Source organism: Protopterus annectens, chromosome 2.part1 (assembly GCF_019279795.1).
Source record: "Protopterus annectens isolate FY-2018-M chromosome 2.part1, PAN1.0, whole genome shotgun sequence".
Lineage (NCBI taxonomy): Eukaryota > Metazoa > Chordata > Ceratodontiformes > Protopteridae > Protopterus > Protopterus annectens.
This window is the reverse complement of record NC_056729.1, coordinates 1,962,596,121-1,962,617,465: the sequence shown is the minus strand read 5'-3', so window position 1 is coordinate 1,962,617,465 and position 21,345 is coordinate 1,962,596,121. Positions and strand designations below refer to the sequence as shown.

The 21,345-nt window shown below is 40.5% G+C and overlaps 1 protein-coding gene across 1 annotated transcript in view; it reads right to left on the bottom strand.

Annotated features, from left to right (window-relative positions):
- LOC122794706 (interleukin-6 receptor subunit beta-like) overlaps positions 1-21,345 on the bottom strand; it is a 1,250,292-nt gene that overhangs the window by 432,924 nt on the left and 796,023 nt on the right. The window lies entirely within an intron of this gene.

Below are 21,345 nucleotides of genomic sequence, written 5' to 3'. Positions count from 1 at the left end.
GTGTATCAGACACCCCTAACCTTGTGTGAGTAGATCCATTCTGTGGGGAAGCTTGTGGTAATTGCCTCTGGTCATTCCCAAATGAAAAAAAAAAACAGTGCAGCCTTGAGGGGAGGGAATCATCATAATGATCTTGGGGGATTCCTTCTGAATCTTCAGAAGTACCTTGGATATCAATGGAAATGGTGGAAAAGCACAGAGGAACATTCCCATCCAAGGAAAATAAAATAAAATGCATCTCTCTTCCAGGTCTTCTTGCATGGAGTCCTAGAGCAGAATTTTGCCAGCTGAATGTTCACAGAGGAGGCAAACAGGTCTAATTAAGGAACTCCCCACAGATATCTACAATCTTCAAAGACCCCTGATATACTTTTCATTCATGAGCATCTATCCTTCTCCTGCTCAGCTTGTCTGCCACACAGTTTTGCTCTGACAAAATGTAGGATGCTTACAGAATGAGATTATGCTGTCGACTATTATGGGACAAGACCAGCTTATTAAAATGTATATTCATTTCAGTTTATTAATGATGCTATAGATATGATTGTTAAAAAGCAAATATAATTTGTATGCCGAGCTGGGAAAAAAATACAGCTTCATAAACTACAATATTGCTGTTTCTTAAACTGCATTCTTTTAGTATGTAATAAGAGAAAATAGTACATGCTGCATGAATGCTAATACTAGTATATTTTTCTCAATTAACTAAATTTGTAAAGTCTGATATTAATGTCTGTATCTGGAGCTTTTCTCCCCGGGCCTCTGCTGAAAATGGACATATATCCAGCTGGACCAGCCAGGTAAAAAATTGTAAAATAAAATAAAAATAAAAAAAAAAAATAAAGTTGAGACATGTTGTTACTACAAGAGGAATTTGTTAGCCTGACTCCTCCAGGTTAGGAGTGCATTGTTGCTAGGGCAGACTTGAAACATCCAGGGTCAGAAACAAGACCCCTTGGAAGCAGGTGGATCATGTACAGAAAGGTGTCCACATGAAGTCTGAGGTGAAAATCATGAGGGATGAGGACAGTTGCAATGTTTTTCATTAGTCAGAATCATTGTAATGTAATAAAACTGCATGATCAGTTTTGATAAGAAAATGTATAAAATATGTAGTTTGTCTCTCTTCAGAAAGAAAGCTTTGACATCTGCTATGAGGACTGTCTCTCAGTGCTGTAAGAATAAAATTGTTGTCTGCACATCCTGAAGTGTTGTTCCTGACCAAAGGCATATAGGGTAAATTCTTAATGTTATTTATGACTATAACAATTTGGTGCCATGACTCAGATCTAAACTTTGGTATTGCTGCAGGGCAGTTCTGGAATAGGGCCTATCACAGATTTTCTGTAAATTCTTCACTGCTTTGTATGAAACAGTTAGAGACTCAAATGTGCAGATATTCAGGGTATGCAAACATACTAGCCTTGGCAGGAAAAGTGTTTTGTAAAGGGAAAAGGTTGGTTTGTGTATTTTCTTCTTTCTTTCTTTTTTAGACAATTTTAGCAAAATGTAAGTGCATGACTGTGTTTTTGTTTGACTGAGTTGTAAGGTATACAAGTAATAGTAGGAGGACCCCACAGCAAATAAGTATAGTAAATGTATGTGCACATACAGTAAAGGACAAATTAACACAAGGAGGCACCTTGTGTTGAGGGCGGTACCCTCAGGATTGAAAGGTAAGAAGTATGAGAGATGTTTTACTCTGTCAATGTATGAATGTATGAAAGAAAGAAAAAAGTTAAAAGTTAAAGATAAAACAAATTCATGAACCCACTGCATTGGGTCTACATCCTATACAAGTTCATGAGCCCATGGCATAATTGGGACATAGACTATATACTGTTAAAACAAATAAATGAGCCAACCTCATGATAGGACATAGAGGTATGCGTTGTTAAAATAAATTCATGAGCCCAAAGCACACTGGGACTTAACAGTGTGATTGTATGAAAGTACCCTTAGAGGGTCCAAAAGAATGGTCAGTTCTGGACACAGTACCTATCTACCCCGTTATCCTGACCACAATACTGGAGCTGTAATAACTTCTGAGCTCACGCAGGGATGAAAGCAAGGGGGTGCTGTGGGAAAAGGCTGATCGAAACCTCTCCTCTGTTGCTGCATGCTGACTGACTCCCTACCTTTTCCTCCCTGTATGGTGTGTGGATTACTACAGTTATTTTCTGTCTTTGGAACTGCCAGGATCCAGAAGTTGTAAGGTAAGCCTAACATTTTTTATTATTACTTATTTATAAAATAAAAAAATGGGAGCAAAGATAAGCAAACAAGATCAAATCCCTGAAAAGGGAACACCTGCATATTTTATGTATCTTAACTATGGAAACTTTTAACTATGGGCTCATGAACTTGTATAGTCTAAATCCCAATCATGCGGTGGACACATGAATTTGTTTTATCTTTAACTTTTAACTTTTTTTTTCTTTGTTTCATACATTCATACATTGATAGAGTAAAACCTCTCATAAACTCAGTAAACTAGGTATAAATCCCTGTTACAAGATGGGTTACCAACTGGCTCACTGACAGAACCCACACTGTGAAAGTAGCAGACTCCAAATCTGACTTCTGACCAGTGGCAAGTGGAGTACCACAGGGTTCAGTCCTGGGTCCTCTACCATTTGGTATCTACTTTTCTGAAGTACAGGCTAACACAGAAGGTCTTTGGCTAACAAAGTTTGCAGATGACTGCAAACTAGGAGCCATAATTGAAACTCCTAACAATGTGGACATCCTACAAAAGGACAGATGCCTGGTTTCAAAGCCATGGCTCAAGCTCACACCAAAAGTGTGATAAGAGACCATGGGACACAGGTGGACAGTAGTCTCTCCTTTGATAATCACATCACCACAGTAGTCAGGAAATCCTTCTACATGGCACACCTCATCACAAAAGGTTTCTCATCCAGGAAAAAAGAGGTCAATGTTCCCCTCTACTTGTCACTCATTAGACCCATTATAGAGTACAATGCCCGTTTTGGTATGTACCTCACAAGACATCTACAGCAACTAGAAAGGCCGCAGAAATACCTCACAAAGAGGATTACCGGCCTCAAAACAGATGCCCTATGCAGACTGTCTCAAACAACTCCAGCTTTACTCTGAGGCGATCTCTGCCTAACATACAAAGCTAAACCACACAACACAGTGAAAGACCACTATTAATACCAAAATAAAACACAAACTTTGCTGTGAATAGTATCATGGTCCCACAAATAATACGTAACTGTTGCCTGTATTAAAATACTTTATTCCACAATAATTGTAAATTTTGTTAAGCGCTTTCATCTACTGATAGTAGACTTCCTCAGAACACCATACAATTAAAATAGCTGGGTTTAAATACATGACTTCCTCCAATCCTGTTGCATGGTCAGTTATGATTGTTAGCCATTTAAAGTGCTCAGTGCAGTAATAACTAATATGTACATCTCTCCTAAAATACATCCCACCACATGAGAAACTAGGGGATAAACCATTATTTGTGTTTAAGACAGTTGGGAATTTAAAAGTTAAATCTGAAGGTGGATACACAGTTAACAATATGAAGGGGATAGTAGGGGGCACCAGTAAGTGTGGACAATGCAACCAATGTTTTACTATAATGGAAGACAGGTGTTTAACATTGGGGGATGTCAACCGAACAGTGATTAGATTTAAGAAGGGTAACTGCCGAACCCAACATGTGATATACTTGGCTAAATGCATCAGATGTCCTTGTTTTTATGTGGGAAAAACCGACAGATGTTTAAGGAATCGAATATATGACCACTTTTATTGTATAAGTAAGAAAGATGCCAAAAATGCTTTGTACATACATAGGTTCATAGGTTCATAGGTTCATACTAGGCTATCCATCCATTGGTTTTTGGCATTTAACTTTAGGCCATGGCTCTGGCACCAGTTATCCGTTTGAAGTCCAAGTAGTGACAGTTTTAAGTTTGCCATTTTAGAGCAGGCAGAGGCATACCCTAGGGGTGGGAATATAAAGCTAAAATTGGGCGAGAAAGAGATAAAATGGCAGATTTTATTAAATGCAAGAAGAAGAAGAAGAAGAAGAAGACGATTAAATGCAACTGTTTATCCTGGTATTAATGACAGTATTTCCATCAAACCAGTATTAGAGACAAAAATAAATTAGAGAGAAGTGATTTGTTTTAAACATATATTTTATTAGTATTAAAGTTTTAATGTATTTTAGGAGAGATGTACATATTAGTTATTACTGCACTGAGCACTTTAAATCATTAACAATCGTAATTGACCATGCAACAGTATTGGAGGAAGTCATGTATTTAAACCCAGCTATTTTAATTGTATGGTGTTCTGAGGAAGTCTACTATCAGTAGATGAAAGCGCTTAACAAATATTACAATTATTGTGGAATAAAGTATTTTAATACAGCCGACAGTTTTGTATTATTTGTGGGACCGTGATACTATTCACAGTGAAGTTAGTGTTTTATTTTAGTATTAACATACAAAGCTATGTCAAATCCAGAGCTGTTGGACATGCTCCACTTAAAGAAATCACAATCCCTCCGAGCTTCACACTCTAGGGACCTAAACCTTGTCACCACAATAAACAGAACATGCTGGAGGGATAGATTCCTGTCTCAGAGACTTCCCATACTCTGGAACAAACTACCTATCTATATCAAATAAAGCTTCTCATTAGCACTCCAAGAAAAATCTTGATGATTAGATGGGAAATAGGAAATTCACCCCGACGATCACCTCTGTGGCTCTGCTCAACAGGGGTACTGGTACAGATGACCCTGTACAATATTCTAATGTTTCTCAGACCTCTGCATTTTTAAACACATGTTCAGCGTGGTACTGTTAGATCTGAACTTAGTTCTCTTGTTCAACTCTCATACCTAGAACAGGCATCTGCAGTTAAAAAAGTTTTTTTCTTTCTTCTTCCTATCAGTTTCAACAAGCTTCTACCTTTCCAACAGGAGCACTAGTGTTTGGCACTCTTGTGGCTCATCACAAGCGCTCACATGATAGGGTAGGGCAAGAAGCTGTTGCCTCTGCAAAAGATTTTTTTTGGCACCTTTTAAAAAAAATTGGGGGGGTGGTAATGCTAATTTGCATACTATGTCTACATATGTTTTAAATAAAAGAAAAAAAAAAAAACATCCATGAAGGTTTAAGGGGGAATTTAAAAAAAGTATTACAATCCTACTATGACAGATTTAAACCAGCTGCTTTGGGAAGTTACTTCAAATGAAATAAGAACACAGTTACTTGAAAAGCCTAAAATAACAAATTTCACTCCCACAGGAAATGCACTAATAGATAAAAGGATAGCATTGTTAAATTACAAATGTGTGTCAGGCATGTAGGCAAAATAAAGAGAAAGCCCCTGCAGATTATTTGAGTCATCTTAAAGCAGTGTTTGCTAAACATTCAAAAATACCAGACCCAAATGCACACACTAAATCAGCTATTGCAGCTGCCTATGTGCAGGGTTTGCAAACCCTGTACAAAATCAAATAAAGCAATTGTTTATAGACTGGCAGAAAAAAGACTTAAATGTCCATACTTGTGTCTTTTGGCTTTTCCCGGTTAGGGGTCACCACAGCGGAACTCCAGTCCGCTAATGATTGCTAGTTGATTTTTACGTGCCGAGTTACCAGCCCTGACGCACAACCTTCAACGAAGGTACGCCCATTCACGCATGTCTCCACGCAGAAGACGCTCTAGCTGAGAATCGAACCAGACAGCATCTCACTGTGCTGCAAATCACCGTACTGACTATGGCAGGGTAATAAAACAAAAATAAATCTCAATCCCTTTGCTGCCATTGAATAAAAAAAAAAAAGACCCTATGCTAAAGTAAGAATAAATGCAAAGCCAAATTCTAGTCTTGGTGGAACTGGCAACACTAGTTCTGTATTAAAAGTTACTTCAGACAGTTATACCAGTATAAAAACAAAGTAAAGCGAGTTGGTGTAACAAATGCTACTGTTACATACCCTGTTTTAAAACTATACCCATTTCTTAAGGTCCGAGCCAGGAAAAACATTCTTTCCTTTGAGTACTACTGCACCAGTAAACCTACTAGGAAAAAACTATTTACTGTATTCCAGAAGGGGGTGTATTTAGATGTTCCAACAGAATAAAGGGGAAGTATTACAATTCTTAATTTCTTGGCAAAAGCTAAGAAAAATGCCATTTGAAGGCATACCAATAACTGAAAAAGTACAGTTTTGTACCTACCATAAATGTAGATGTTCGAGTGTTCACCCTGCTGCAGTCATCACACTTGGGTTATCCTGTCGTCAGGTGGTCCCGCAGTCAGCCGGAATTCCAAAGTCTTGGTCTGGCTCGGTTGCTGTCGCCTCTTCCCTGACGTCAGTGCACCAGGGGTATATATAATGCAACCAACGCCATTTTCTTCAGTTTTTCTTGCCCCAGATGTCAGGTGCCCCCAAAAAGGTGGTCAGAAATGAGTACCAAATGGAGTAACCTCTGCACAAACACAAAATCCCTTCAGCTATAAGCAAATACATCAGTAAGGTATTGAAGAGATTTAGCCAGTAGATCAGAGGGGATGGAGGGAGGGTAACCTGGACTGCAGCAGGGTGAACACTTGAACATCTACATTTATGGTAGGTACAAAACTGTACTATGTTCATCATGTTACCCTGCTGCAGTCATCACACTTGGGTTGAATCCCAAAGCTAAGGAAGGGGGGAGGTATCATAGAGGGTTAGTGGAGGCTATAAGGCCCTGCAGAACTGCAGTGGCGAAGCCCGCCCTGGTCTTAGAGTAAAGAGGTAAGTGATAGTGTTTGGTAAAGGTGTGTACTGAACTCCAAGTTGCAGCTTCTAAAATCTCCTTGGTTGGAACCCCCCTGAGAAAGACTGTAGAAGTAGCTGTTGCCCTGGTAGAGTGGGACCTAATGGTAGCAGGAACTGGTTTCCCATGATGGGTATAGCAGAAACGTATGCAATGACCTATTCATTTAGAAATGGTTTGCTTTGATATAGCCTTCCATTGAGAAGCTGTAGCATAGGATACAAAGAGCTGGTCAGATTTTCTGAAAGTCTTAGTTTTGTCCAAGTAGTAATGAAGTTGCCTGTGAATGTCCAAGGAATGCAGGAGTCTCTCACCTTTGTTTTGTGGATTTGGGAAGAAGGTGGGTAAGTGGATGGTTTGATTTAAAGCCACACTGGAAACCACCTTAGGCATAAAGGAAGGATTAGTTCATAGAGAAACTCTGTCTTGATGAAAAAGGAGGAAAGGTTCCACTGCCATTAGTGCCTGTAGCTCTGAGACTCTTCTAGCTGAAGTTATTGCTAGCAGTAGGGCAGTCTTCCATGATAGGAACTGAAGATCTGCAGAGAAAGCTGGTTCAAAGGGAGGTAGCGTTAGTTTTTCCAGAACAAAATTGAGGTCCCATGTTGGTGTAGGAGCTCTCCTGGGTGGTCTAATGTTTTTTTGCCCCTCTGAGGAACTGCCTTAGAAGAGGATGTGAAAATAAAGGTGGATCCGTGTTGTAGTGGGCTGAAATAGCTGAAGCATGGATTTTAATGGAGGAAAAAGAAAGTCCTTTGTGCAACATCTCAGCTAAATACTGTAGAATGTGAGGCATGTGAGGCTGAATTGTGTCTTGGCCTTTAGCTTGGTTCCAGGCAAAAAACCTTTTCCATTTGTTCGAATAAGCTTTCCTGGTGCTTGGCCTCCTGGCTTCCAGAATAACATCCAGAACTGCTTGGGAAAGAGGAGCTGGTTGGATGTTTAGTTGATTTGCCATGCAGCCAGATTTAAAGTTTTGAGCTGACTGTGAAGAATCTGATTGTTTTGTTGTGTGAGCAAATGGGGAATTTGTGGCAATATCCATGGTGGGCTGTTGGCCATATTTCTCAATAGCGGGTACCAGTGCTGGCGTGGACAGTCTAGGGCTATGAGAATCAGTCGTGGTCTCTCCTTTTTGACTTTCAGAAGAACCTTTGTGAGGAGAGGCAATGGAGGGAAGGCATATACTGTCAGGTTTTTCCAACTGAAAGAGAGTGCGTCCACTTTCCAAGCTTGATGGTGAAATGTCCTTGTACAAAATTTTGTTAGTTGATAGTTTTGAGGACTGGCAAACAGGTCTATGTCTGGAAGGCCCCATTTCTGAGTTATCATTGCAAATATTTGTGGATCTAGTTTCCACTCATGGGGATCCTTGATGTTTCTGCTGAGGTCGTCTGCCAATGTGTTCTCTGTCCGTCTGCCAATGTGTTCTTCTGTCCTGGCAGGAATTGAGCTTGTAACTGAACTTGGTAAGCCAGAGCTGTGTTCCATAAGATCATTGCTTGTCTGCATAGAGGGTAGGAATGTGTACCCCCTTGTTTGTTTATGTACCACATTACTGTGGTGTTGTCTGTCTTTATTGCAAGTTGTCCTGGATGTAATAGATCCTTGAAGGCTGTCAGAGCTTTCTGTACAGCTAGCATCTCTTTTTGATTGATGTGCAGATTCCTTTGATCTGCAGTCCATAGGCCTTGAACGCACTGTCCTGCCATCGGTCTGAGGCAAGAAAAGTTTCCCCAATGGGGTACTTAGCTTTATAGAAGACTTTGGTCTGAAATTCGAATTCGAAAATCTCAGGAGTCGGCCGACCAGCACTTGCTAACTGCTTCTACTTCGGGCACCGCGCGGCAAGAAAGACTGAAGAAAATGGCATCGGTTGCATTATATACACCCCTGGCGCACTGACGTCAGGGAAGAGGTGACAGCAACCAACGCCGGACCAAGACTTTGGAATTCCGGCTGACTGCGGGACCGCCTGACGACAGGATAACCCAAGTGTGATGACTGCAGCAGGGTAACACGATGAACATCTGCTGCAGCAGGTAGCTGCTAACTTATGGGTTAAGCATGCTAATAAAGTAGGTATATTAAAATCTTCAAAACCTGTAAAAATAAAATTTAATCTATCAAAACCACTCCAGAAAAATTCACAGTATTCACTGAAATCAGAAGCACAAACAAATCAAACCTGTCATTCAGTTTCAAATACACCAAGGAATAATTATACCAGCCAAAAGCCCTTGTAATACTACTATTTTTCCAGTGAAAAATCCAGGAAAGGATACTTGTAGATTTGCACAATACTTAAGGGCTGTAAATAATGCAGTACTACCTACTTTTCCTGTTCCAAACCCAGCAACAATACTCAGTTGCATACCACCTACAGCTAGTTACTTTTCTGTGATAGATTTACAGCATTATTTTCTAAACCTATCACCCTAACAGTCAGTTTCTGTTTGCTTTCACTTATCAGGGACAGCAATATACATGGACATGATTACCACAAAGATATACTAAATCTCCTTCTTTATTTTCTCAAATTCTAAAAAAAGATTTGGAGAATGTGACATTTCCAGGTGGGTTTGTTTTAGTACAATATGTAAATGATTTACTGATAGCACCAAATTCCTTTCAGCAATGTCAATAGGATACCTTGCATCTTCTGACTTTTCTTGCAGGAAAGGTACACAAAGTGTCAACAAAAAATTACAGCTATGGTTACCTCAGGCATGTTACCTTGGTCATTTAATATCTCAGAGTAGGATCTTAGAGTAGCTATCCCTCACTCTGAATCATCTTTATTACTTAAAATAAAACTCATGTTACTCATCCTTATTAACTGCACGTCTAACTAAATATGAATGTGCACTTTTCTGATCCATCTGTTTCTCTGATACGCTGTTCTGTTTTAAATCTTGCATCTTTGTTATCTGTTGCTGAGGATGGTAAAGAGCATGATTGTGTGTGTGACTAATGCCTTGTCACCTCACAGTAAGACGCTGTCCGGTTCGATTCTCAGCTAGAGCGTCTTCTGCGTGGAGACATGCGTGCGTGGGCATACCTTCGTTGAAGGTTGTGCATCAGGGCTGGCAACTCGGCACGTAAAAATCAACTGCCAATCATTAGCGGACTGGAGTTCCGCTGTGGCGACCCCTAACCGGGAAAAGCCGAAAGATACAACAACTTCTAGAAAGGACTTAAAGGACACTCCTATACACAACGGCAGATTAAATTTGTGGACGGTACCTGATCAAGACGAAGATTTGGTCACAAAAATAATATTTTGTTTTAACAAAGAAAGTGTTTTTTTTTTTTTCTGTTAAAAAGTTTCATTGAGTGCCCATCAAAAGGGCATAGATAATTTGGCACATTATGCCACCAAGCAGATTATAAAATTGTAATATTTTTTATGTAATGATATTGTAAAACTCTAAAAATTATGACATGTCTGATTTTGATAAAAGTGCCAGTTTTCAAGCTGAGGCATCACAGGGAGAAGTTCAGAAGTGGTTCAAGGATGGATATATTAAATTCTCTAATGGAGTAAGGCAACATCCAGATGGCCGACTGGTGATGCCTGCCTCCTTGCTACCTTACCTGGTCAGGGCATATCTTTTACTAGCCCATGCAGTTAAGGCAGCTTTATTTAATCACATTACCTACAGTTGGTATACCACTCATGTCTCCTGTTTGATATTTCAGTATGTTAATAGCTGTGCGATTGTTTAAAATACATCAGCTACCCACCATCTTGGGAACATTTTGTTAATGTACAGATGGACTTTGTCCAGATGACTAAAGTACATAATATATAAATCACTACTTAAACATATTGTAAATTTTCTGCATAGGTAAAAGCTCACCCATGTCACAAAGCAGATTCTGTAATTTTGGTGTACCTTGTACTATCAACAATTCCCTGACCATGGAGTTATGGAAATTTTTTTAAGCTGAGTCTTTACTGTCCCAACCATCCAGAATTATCTGGACTAAGAGAGGGTTAATAGGACCCTTAAAAAAAATTTATTTTCAAAGATTTGTACTAAACAAAATTTAAATGGTCAGAGGCACTTTGAATTCTACAAAATAACGGAGACCCTATGAGATATATTAATGGGAAGACTGATAGCCCACCCATTTGCTCCCCCATGTCAAATGAAAAAATCAACTCTAATGGATAATCAAAAGAAAATATTAATTTCTTACAGCAGTATCTCTTCCTCCACCACCTGACCAGCCCTGCTACCAACTACAGCCAGGTGACAGGGTTTATGTGAAAACCTTCGAAAAAAAAAACTGTTAGACCTTGAGGTAAAAAGCCCTTTACCTTGTAATCCTCACCACCCTGACTGCAGTCCACTGTGCAAGACAACCAACCTGATTTCATTCATCCCACTGTAAGAAGACCTGTCGTGTGCTCCAGATGAATCATCATTGCTGGAGAAAGAAGATCAAAGTGTAAAGGATGAATTATCTGCCCAGTGAAACGTATAAGGAGAAAATTCAACTAAAACAGCACCTCATAATGAATCCCATGACAACAGGTATTTTTTGCTCCATTTTTGTTGCTGTTTCCTTTAATAACCTGGTCAAGAAAAAATACATTTCCTGTTGGTTCTTCGACAGTACGCTGTAACAAATTGCTGTGTATGTTCACATATGCCTCAACATTCTAAGGCAGGAATTCCCATGATTCCAATTCCTGCATCAGAGGTAACATATGAGAAAAAACATAGTGACACTAATGAAACCTGGTGTTATCTAATTTTTAAAGGTTGTTTCTCTTCAACTTGCAACCACACATCATGGTGACACATTATGCCAGAAATGGGACTGTACCAGTAGGAAAAAGTAAATGTAATGACACCAGGCATGAAAGTGTGTTAGACTCTTTGCACTTAAAAAGCTATAACTAGGGGCATGGCATGGGCATGATAAGTGACCGTTACTACATTTGTGGTGATCATGCCCACCCCTGGTTGCCTACAAACTGGTCTGGATGTTGCTTTGTAGGCTATATTACTCTTGCTATTCAACACTTCAAACACTCACCAGCAGGTAGACTGAGAAATAAGTGAGCAATCCACTGGGTAGAGCAAGTATTTTCAATTTTTAATCCTGGGTATGGAGTGCAAAGGACAATGCTTGAAATCACCATGCTCGCCCAAATTCTACAGGAGGTGGCCAGCAAAACTTCACATCAGGATGGCAAATCGAAAAATGACTGAAATGCAAACTGTGGTGTTGCAGAATCAAATGGCACTTGATAGAATGCTTGCTGCAAAAGGGGGGGGGGGGGGTCATGTGCCCTCATAGTGAAATTTTGCTGTTCATATGTTAGTGATTATCATGATGATCAGGAAAAACTGGCAAATTTCATAGGTAGGTACTAGGCTATCGGCCCAAGGGCCTACGTAAGCCTAGCCAACAAGGTTCCCCGGCTTACACCACCCAAGAAACTTATTTTCCTGTGCCCCTGTCGAGCAGAGCCACAGAAGTGATCCCTGGGGTGTATTTCCTATTTCCCATCCAGTCATCAAGATTTTTCTTGAAGAGTGCTAATGAAGAACTTTGCCTGACATAGATGGGTAGCTTGTTCCACAGTATGGGAAGTCTCTGGGACAGGAATCTATCCTTCCAGTATGTCCTGTTTATTGTGGTGACAAGGTTTAGGTCCCTAGAGCATGTAGCTTGGTGGGATTGGGATTTCTTTAGGTGTAGCATGTCTAACAGCTCTGGGTTTGACATATCTTTATATGTTAGGCAGAGATCACCTTGGAGTAGGCGATATGCTATGGAGTAACGCTGGAGTTTTTTGAGACGGTCAGTGTAGGGCATCTGTTTGAAACCAGTAATCCTCTTTGTGAGGTACTTCTGTGGCCTTTCCAGCTGCTGCAGATGCCTTGTGAGGTACATTCCAAAATGGGCGTTGTACTCTACAATGGGTCTAATGAGTGTCGAGTTGAGGGGAACAATGACCTCTTTTTTTTCCTGGATGAGAACCCTTTTGTGATGAGGTGTGCCATGTAGAAGGATTTCCTGACTACTGTGGCAATGTGATTATCAAAGGAGAGACTACTGTCCAGCTGGGTCCCAAGGTCTCTTATCACACATTCGGCATTAAGTAGACTGCTGCCTATGTGGTAGTTCATGGGTAGAGAGTTTTTACCAAAGGGGATGACAATGCACTTTTTAGCATTAAGCTTGAGGCCATGGCTCTGACACCAGGCATCTGTCTCAGTGAGGCCCTTTTGTAGGATGTCCACATCATTTGGGGAGTAGACTACGGCTCTTACTTTGCAGTCATCTGCAGACTTCATTAGCCAAATGCCTTCTGTGTTAGCCTGTACTTCAGAGAAGTAGATACCAAAGAGGAGTGGTCCCAGGACTGAACCCTGTGTACTCCACTTGTCATTGGTTTGAAGTCAAATTTGGAGTATGCAACTTTTACAGTGTGGGTTTTGTCAGTGAGCCAGTTGGCAACCCATCTTGTGATGTAGGGATTTATACCTAGTTTAGTGAGTTTAGCTATAATTCAAGAATGGGGGATGGTGTTGAAAGCCTTGGCAAGGTCAAGATAGGCTGTGTGAACCATCTTACCCTCATCTATGGCTTTGGTGACTGCCTCAAAGAAGTCGATCAGGTTCAGGAGGCATGCTCTGCCTTTCACAAACCCAAACTGGGTGGGGTCCAGACTTTGGAGGTTACCAATGTCTTTTTTTTATGAGTTCCATGATGATACGTTCCATGGCCTTGCAGACTAGGCTCATCAGGCTAATAGGGCGATAGTTCATGGGATCAGTGGTGGCTCCCCCTTTGTGGAGTGGGATAACTGTTGCTGTGTGCCATTCAATGGGCGCAAAGCCTGACATGAGGCTATGACTGAACATGGTGCTTAGGTGGGGAGCCAGTTCATTCTGGGATGTAGTCCGGTCCCATAGATGCTGTGTTTTTGGCTTTAGAGAGTGCAGCTTTTACCTACGTAGTTGTGATTACAGGGACTGCATTCTTCCTGTATAGATATGGGCCCTTTAGGGGTGAGAGGGGGGGTAAAGTCAGCATTGAACCTATCTGACAGAATGTTGGCAATATCAGTTGGTTCTGTAATTTTTGTGCAGTTGCGCTGTAACTCAGAGCAGATCTGGGTGTTGCCATTGAGATTCTTGACATAGCTATAGAATGCTTTGTGGTTGTCTTTAGAATCAGTGGCGATTTTATTTTTGTAGCTAGCTTTGGAGGATCTTATAAGGGATCTCAGCTTCTTACTGAGGCTGACCAGGGAGCTCCTCCACTCATGGGATTTTACTCTCTTTTGCAACAGTTTCTTCCTTCTGTTGTAGAGTTTGTTTATGGAAGGGGACCACCAGATTGGCTTCCTTTTTTTGGAGGATAGCATATTGGTTCTGTTTGGTTTAGCGAGATCCACGCACTCGTGTAAGTGCTTACAGAGTGCATTTGTGTAGGATTCAGCAGTTGTGACTGTATTGCCTGTCTGTGTGGGGGTCATGAAGTTTGCCACTTCTGTCTTAAGAAGCATAAAGTTGGCTTTGGAGAAATTTTTTACCATTGTTTCCTTAATGGGGGTGGGGGTGGGATATGGCTATCTAGGGTGACTAGCTTATGGTCAGATCTGACCAACGAGGAGTTGACTTCAGGTGTGGAACACTGGTCACTCATGTTGGTAATGACTAGGTCTAAGATATTGTTGCCCCTGGTGGGGGGTGTGGATAAGTGTTGAGTGAAGGAGTTGGTACATGAGTAATTTCCCAGTTAATGGTGGGGGTAGTTGAAATCTCCCATTATTAGGGTGTTTGGTTGAACCCTAATATTTTCTAGTATATCAAGAAAAGAGGAGTGGGAATCCTGGGGCATGGTGGGAGATCTGTAGCAAGCTATACTTTGGATTGCAGTTTTGCCCAGAGTTAGTTGCACTTGGATAACTTCGGATGCATTATGCTGAGTAACTAGCCCGGAGGTGTAGATATCCTTAATGAACATGGACACACCTCCGCCTTTGGTGTTCCGGTCCAGGTTAGATGGATGAAAAGTATGGTATGAGTTATAGCCTGGTAATGCAGGGGTGCTCTCTGGAACCTTGAACCAGGTCTCAGTCACTGCACAGATATCGATGTTCTCCATTTTAAGGAGTGCCTCGAGGGAGTAGATTTTGAGCTTTCGACTTCTAGCACTGAGTAGCATTACCCTCCTTTTTTGCTTGCCTGTTCCTATTACAGTGGTGAATTTGTCATTTGAACCTTGCCTAAAAAGGCACTATAGGGGCGGCAAGATCCTTAGCCAGTATCCGCAATCACAGGGGTGACAGGTGCAGGCCATCTCTGGCAAAGCATCATGGTCTGTCGACCGTGTCATCCCAGGCAGACAGATACTGGATCCCCTTAGAATGACACCAGAAGCTTAGCCAATTGCTGAAGTCAATCATTTTGTCCTTGTACTGCGGTATCATTCTGGGCGATGGCAGGATGCTACTCAGGGCTAGGGTCATACCTGCCTGGGCTACAAGATCAGAGAGCTCTTCCATGTCTCTTTTCATGTAGTCCAGGGAGGTATGTCTCAGGTCATTCATACCAACTTGGACAATGACAGAATCATATTTGTACTTGTTGTGGAGTGACCTGAGTGCGTGGGTTATGTGGTGGATCCTGGCACCCGACAAACAGCTGACAGTAACCTTCTCCTTGTTTAGCCTGGTGAATGGGACATCAGTGTGCCTGACTATAGAGTCACCTATAACTAGCGTGTTGGGTACGTTGTTTTGCCTTATGGGCTATGGTTGAGTGGCACACTGAGTCTGTGGGCTATGTGTTGCTTGGATTGTGTTGAGGTGAAGGTTTCTTACGTTTCTGCTTTGGAGGTCTCTGTTGCTTGAGCAGATTATTAGTGAGAGCCTCTGCGAATGTTTTTGCGTTTCTGTGTGTGGATTTTAGTGGTGTAGGTTTAGTGGGACTATGTGATGAGCGTGGTGTGGTGCAAGTGTTTACCTTCTCTTCTTGACTGTCAAGTTCAGTCTTGGTTAGAGAGAGCTTTACCTCCAGTTTAGCTAGATAAGTGCATCTCTCACAGGATGCAGTGTTTGTGGTAGGAGAAGAGGGCTGTCTGTGTACATGAGGCAATTGCTACATTACCCAAAGATGCCCAGATTCATCAGATAGACAGGAGAGAACACTGGGAGCTGACCCTTAGACATGCCTGAATAAAAAAAATATTTTCCTCTAGATAAGTGAGGAAAGTGAGTACAAGAGCTGTTTTTTTTCTAAGCATGTGAGGAAAGTAAGTACAAAGACTGTTTTCCTCTCGGTAATGAGGAAGGTTGAGTGCTGTAGTAATTTGTTGCTTATTTAATACTTACAACAAGTTCTGAACAAGTGCTGAGCATGAATAAGCAAATTCAAGTGCTAAAACTAAGAATCTGTATCTGGACTAGACTAGTTACAGGAAAGCAACATGTGCAAATTTGGGCTTTTAAATCAGAAAGTTGAGAGAGATGGAAAAACTGCCCAAACGGCCAATAACTACAATTTCTGGGCCAGAAACCACCCCTTATGTGATAAATAGGTTACCTAGTGCTTACCACTCCCACTGATAAGCTAGCAGGCTTCCCTCCAACACAGAAAGGCTTGGGAGGCTCAGGAGCCTACAAACAGTCCTGGATACAGCAAATATGTATCTGGACTAGACTAGTTACAGGAAGGGGGAAACAAGTGCAAATGTGGGCTTTTAAATCGGTAAGTTGAGAGAGATAGAAAAACCACCCAAACGGCCAATAACTACAATTTCTAGGCCAGAAACCTCTCCTTATGTGGTAGATAGGTTAGCTAGTGCTTACCACTCCCACTGATAAGCTAGCAGGCTTCCCTCCAACACAGACAGTATTGGGGGGCTCAGAAGCTTACAAAAAGTCCTGGATATGGCGAATCTGTCTCTGGACTAGACTAGTTACAGGAAATGCAGGAAACAAGCTTAATTTTTTTTTTGTTACAGTTAAGCAGAATATAGGGAGATTCTAGCAACCTTTGTTTTTTTTTTTTTTTGTAAAGGAAAGGGAGAAAGGAGAAGCAGAAGATAATTCAAAGTTAGGAAACTAAGTGGGTTGGCCTTCTCAAATGTTCTCTCTGTATTAGGTAGAATGAGCTAATGACACTAGACTGGGGGAAGTGTCCCAGATCAAATTTACAGTAGGGATGGGCAACTGCAAAACCAATAAGTATAACAGCAAGACACCAACAGGGAGAGAGGGTGGGCAACAATACTACATCTACTAGCTTAGACTCTTTTAGACAGTAAACACTACAGAAATGTTTATCACAGCAGAAGAACAGCAGTGAGCCACAAATTGAATGTTTTTAAACAGGTAAAGCTGGAAGGAGACTCTACAGAATGCTTTTAACTGCAAACAAATCAGTTATATTATACACTCCTTGCAGGAAATCAGAACAAACAAACTGGTGCTTAACAAGTAGAGAAAATTTCAAGTTAATGCCTTTTACACAGGGAAACTAGCTGAAAAGCTTTACAAACAGTGTGACAGTAAAAACCTTATTTATCAGGCCCTATGAGGCAGACAATTTTAGTTCAACCGTGGAGATTAGTTAACAGCAATAAAATACAGTAAAAAGTATACAGCAGGCAATAAAACGTGCTATATATAAATTGCTATAAGCAATATCTAGTAAAAATAAACCAAAAAACCCAGGATACTTATTGTTACAAATCTCAGATCAGAGTTGTAGTTCTAGTCAATGTCCCTCCTCCACTCAGCTCAGGGCCAAAGATCTGGGCAGCACATGTAAAATTGGACACGTTTTGTATGGTTGGGCAGTTTATTTGGTAACCTGGGAACTAGTATATTACAAGGTATAAAAATTGGTATTATTCTTTTAATTGTTTTAATATTTTCTGTTCTAAAGGCTGTAATCACAAAGTCCTTAATCGCACCTGCACATGAAATGCCACTTGTACCTAATAAATGAAAACTTAATCACTACAGATGAAGCGTATTTATCAAATTAAAGAAAATCAAATTATAATTATATGTATGGTATGACACTAATAGTGTTAGAGGAGGAAACTGTTATGGGATAAGGCCAGCTTATTCAAATGTATATTAATTTCAGTTTATTAATGATGCTATAATATGATTGTTAAAAAGCAAATATAATTTGCATGCAGGGCTGGGAAAAATACAGCTTCATAAACTACAGTATTGCTGTTTCTTAAACTGCATTCTTTTACTATGTAATAAGATAAAATAGTACGTGTTGCATGAAGTCAAGGCATGTAGTTAATACAAAAGAATTTGTTAGCCTGACCCCTCCAGGCTAGGAGTGCATTGTTGCTAGGGCAGGTTTGAAACATCCAAGGTCAGAAACAAGACCCCTTGGAAGCAGGTGGATCATGTATAGAAAGGTGTTCACATGAAGTCCAAGGTGAAAATCATGAAGGATGAGGACATTTGCAATGTTTTTCATTAATCAGAATCATTGTAACATAATAAAACTGCATGATCAGTTTTGATAAGAAAATGTATAAAAGATGTAGCTTGTCTCTCTTCAGAGAGACTATTTTGACATCTGCTATGAAGACTGTCTCTCAATGCTGTAAGAATAAAATTTTTGTTTGCACATCCTGAAGTGTTGTTCCTGTGTGAAGGCATATAAGGTAAATTCTTAATGTTATTTATTTATAACTATAACAAGACTATATCATAAGATAACTTGGCTAGCCTGCAAATGGAGTATAACCTGGTTCTCCCACTTGCTTGGTGATGTTATTGCCTGTCACAACTTGAAGAGGTCCATGGGACCAAAAATGAGTCAGACAGTTGAGTGCCTTGATCAGGTAAGCATCTCTTTTATATTTACATGATTGAATCTATCTTTGTTGTCCCACAAACACCTTAACTTGTATCCCTTCAGAAACTGCTCCCCAAGCAAAGTCCGAGGAGTTTGTGGTGACTGACTGCTTTGGAACAGGAAAGAGAGAAGGGGAGACCTAGATTTAAGGATATTTACTGTCTCCACCAAGTGATTTTCCCATCTGACAAACCCCAGCTCTGGGATATGAAAGGACAAAGGACATTGGTGCTAGGACCAAAGAGACTTCAGATACCATTGTATCTTTCTCATATGAAGTCTTGCCAAGGGTATCATGAGGATCACAACAGTCATGAGACCCAAAATCCTGAGGTATTCCCTCACAGTGACCAAAGTTTGAGTAGAAACCCTTAAAAATAAATCTAGATATAGATCTGTTTTTCCTGTGGAAGAAAAGCACTTTGAAGTGAGGTGCCTAGCTGAAATTTCAGGAGCACAATCTCTTGTGAAGAAGTCAAAAAAGACTTTTGAATGTTTTCATGGACTCCTAGCTTGTGTAAAAGATCTCTCACGTGTGAGAGATTCCTGACACTTAGAAAAAGTCTCTGCAAAGGTAAGTAAGCCATCTAAGTATGGAAAATGTAGATAACCTGTAGTCTGCAATAAGCCATAACTAGAGTTAGACACTTTGTTCACATTTTTGGTACAGTGGAGAGTCCAAAAGGTAAGGCATAGAACTGATAATGTGATCCAAATGCACAAAACCTTATGAAACATCTAAAGTCCAGATGAATGGGAATGTGATGATAAGCATATTTTAAATATAGTGTTACTAGAAAACTTAAATGAGGAAGAAGAGATTGCAGGTATGGAAGTGACAGCATTTTGATCCTGGGCACTATCACAAACAGGTTTAAGAAAGAATGATCCAGAACTGGTCTTCACACATTTTCTTTCTTTGGCATTAAAAATATCTTTGAATAAAAACCTTTTTCTGCCTGGGAAGGAGGAACTGGTTCTATTAACTCCCTGTGACGGTATGTGATAAAGGACAGGTGGAAGTAAAAGAGCCTGGTCTGATGGATGAGGGATTACCCCACTGAAAAGGAAAAAATTCCTCCCCTTGCCATATGTAACCTTGATGAATGGTCTTCAGAATCCATTTGTCGGAAATTACCTGTTGCCAAAGAAAAAAGTAAAGATTCAGACTTTCTGGAAGGGAAAAGGGGCTGCCAGGTTGGGAGGGGACACAAGGTCCCTTACATAGTCATTCCAACTTGCTGGACTGTCTTTAATTTGGGGGGGGGGGGGAGTCCAAAATTTTTTTTTGATCCCCTTGCCATTTCTTCTTAAACTGTTAACTGCATTTTGTTGAGGCTATTTTGTTTTTGCCAAAAATTAAATGAGACTTTAGAGAATCCCTTAGAAAATTTGGAAAAGGAGAGCTGAAAAATCTTAAAATTCCCTCTATTAACTCACACCTTTCATCACACTTTTTAATCACCTCTAAAGTAGAAAGATAAAAAAACTAAATCTCTATCCAAAGGAAAATGTAACATCTCATTTTTAACATCATACAGGAAGTTCTGAGAACAGAATCAGGCAAACCTCCTGAAGACAGTACCAGTGGTTGTAGCCATGGTAGAAGTATCAACTGAGTCATATGCACAATGTAAACAATGAACAGTGACTTTTACAGTAGAAGAAACTAAATTATTTAAATCAAATTATTCCTCACATGAAGAAACTGCAGAAAGGTTTGGGAAGATTGCACAAAGGTTTAAAAGACTGAGGAACTTTATACATTCTATCTGCCTTTTTCAAGAAAATTGCAGGCAGTTTTACACACACACACACACACACACACACACACACACACACACACACACACACACACACACACACACACACACTTCACAGTAGTTTCTGATGGACTAAGAAACTTCAGTGTTCTCTAACCGAAAACATTGGAACATTCTGGAACAAGTCTTAGAGAAAGAGAAACCCCCACAGGGAGAATTAGAAACTGAGTTTTCTGCTGAATCTGAAATCTGTAGAGAAAACACTGTGTCTGTCCCTTAACCTTCCTATTCAGATTCGGAATCTTGAATCTCTTCAAGAAAAGAGATGTCCATCTTTCTTTTACCAGAAACTAGTTTATGAGAAGGATCAATAGCCTGAGTTAAACACTGAGCCAGGCACAGTAAATTATTCCTGTTTAAAGAAATTTGAGGAGTAAATACATGTTTAGTTTTGGTTCTTTTTGACAGTAAAAATGGGGGCAGCAGTGTTCTTAATGGCAGCAGCAGCTTCACCAGGGATGGCATGACATTCTCTTACAACAGAGAAGGCTTCCCTGTTCCCTCTAATACAACTGACAAGAGAGGCTCTGCCTTGCCCATTGAAGGAACCCCTACAGCCACAGAGGATGTGGTTAACCCGAAGTCCATAGTAGCTGTAGGTGCTACACCGGAGGGCTCTGGGGTAAAAGATGAGTAGTGGTCTGAGGCACAACAAATGGCCACAGTAAAGTCACCCAGTGTGGCTAAGGTAAGTTGCTAGCCTACTGTGGTGGCAAAGGACATTTGCTTAACTTTTTCTTTTTGTGGCTAGAAGAAGAACCAGCCATGGGACCTGCAGTTTGTTCCATGATCAAGCAGGAAATGGCGCAGGGGAAAACAAGCAGCAAA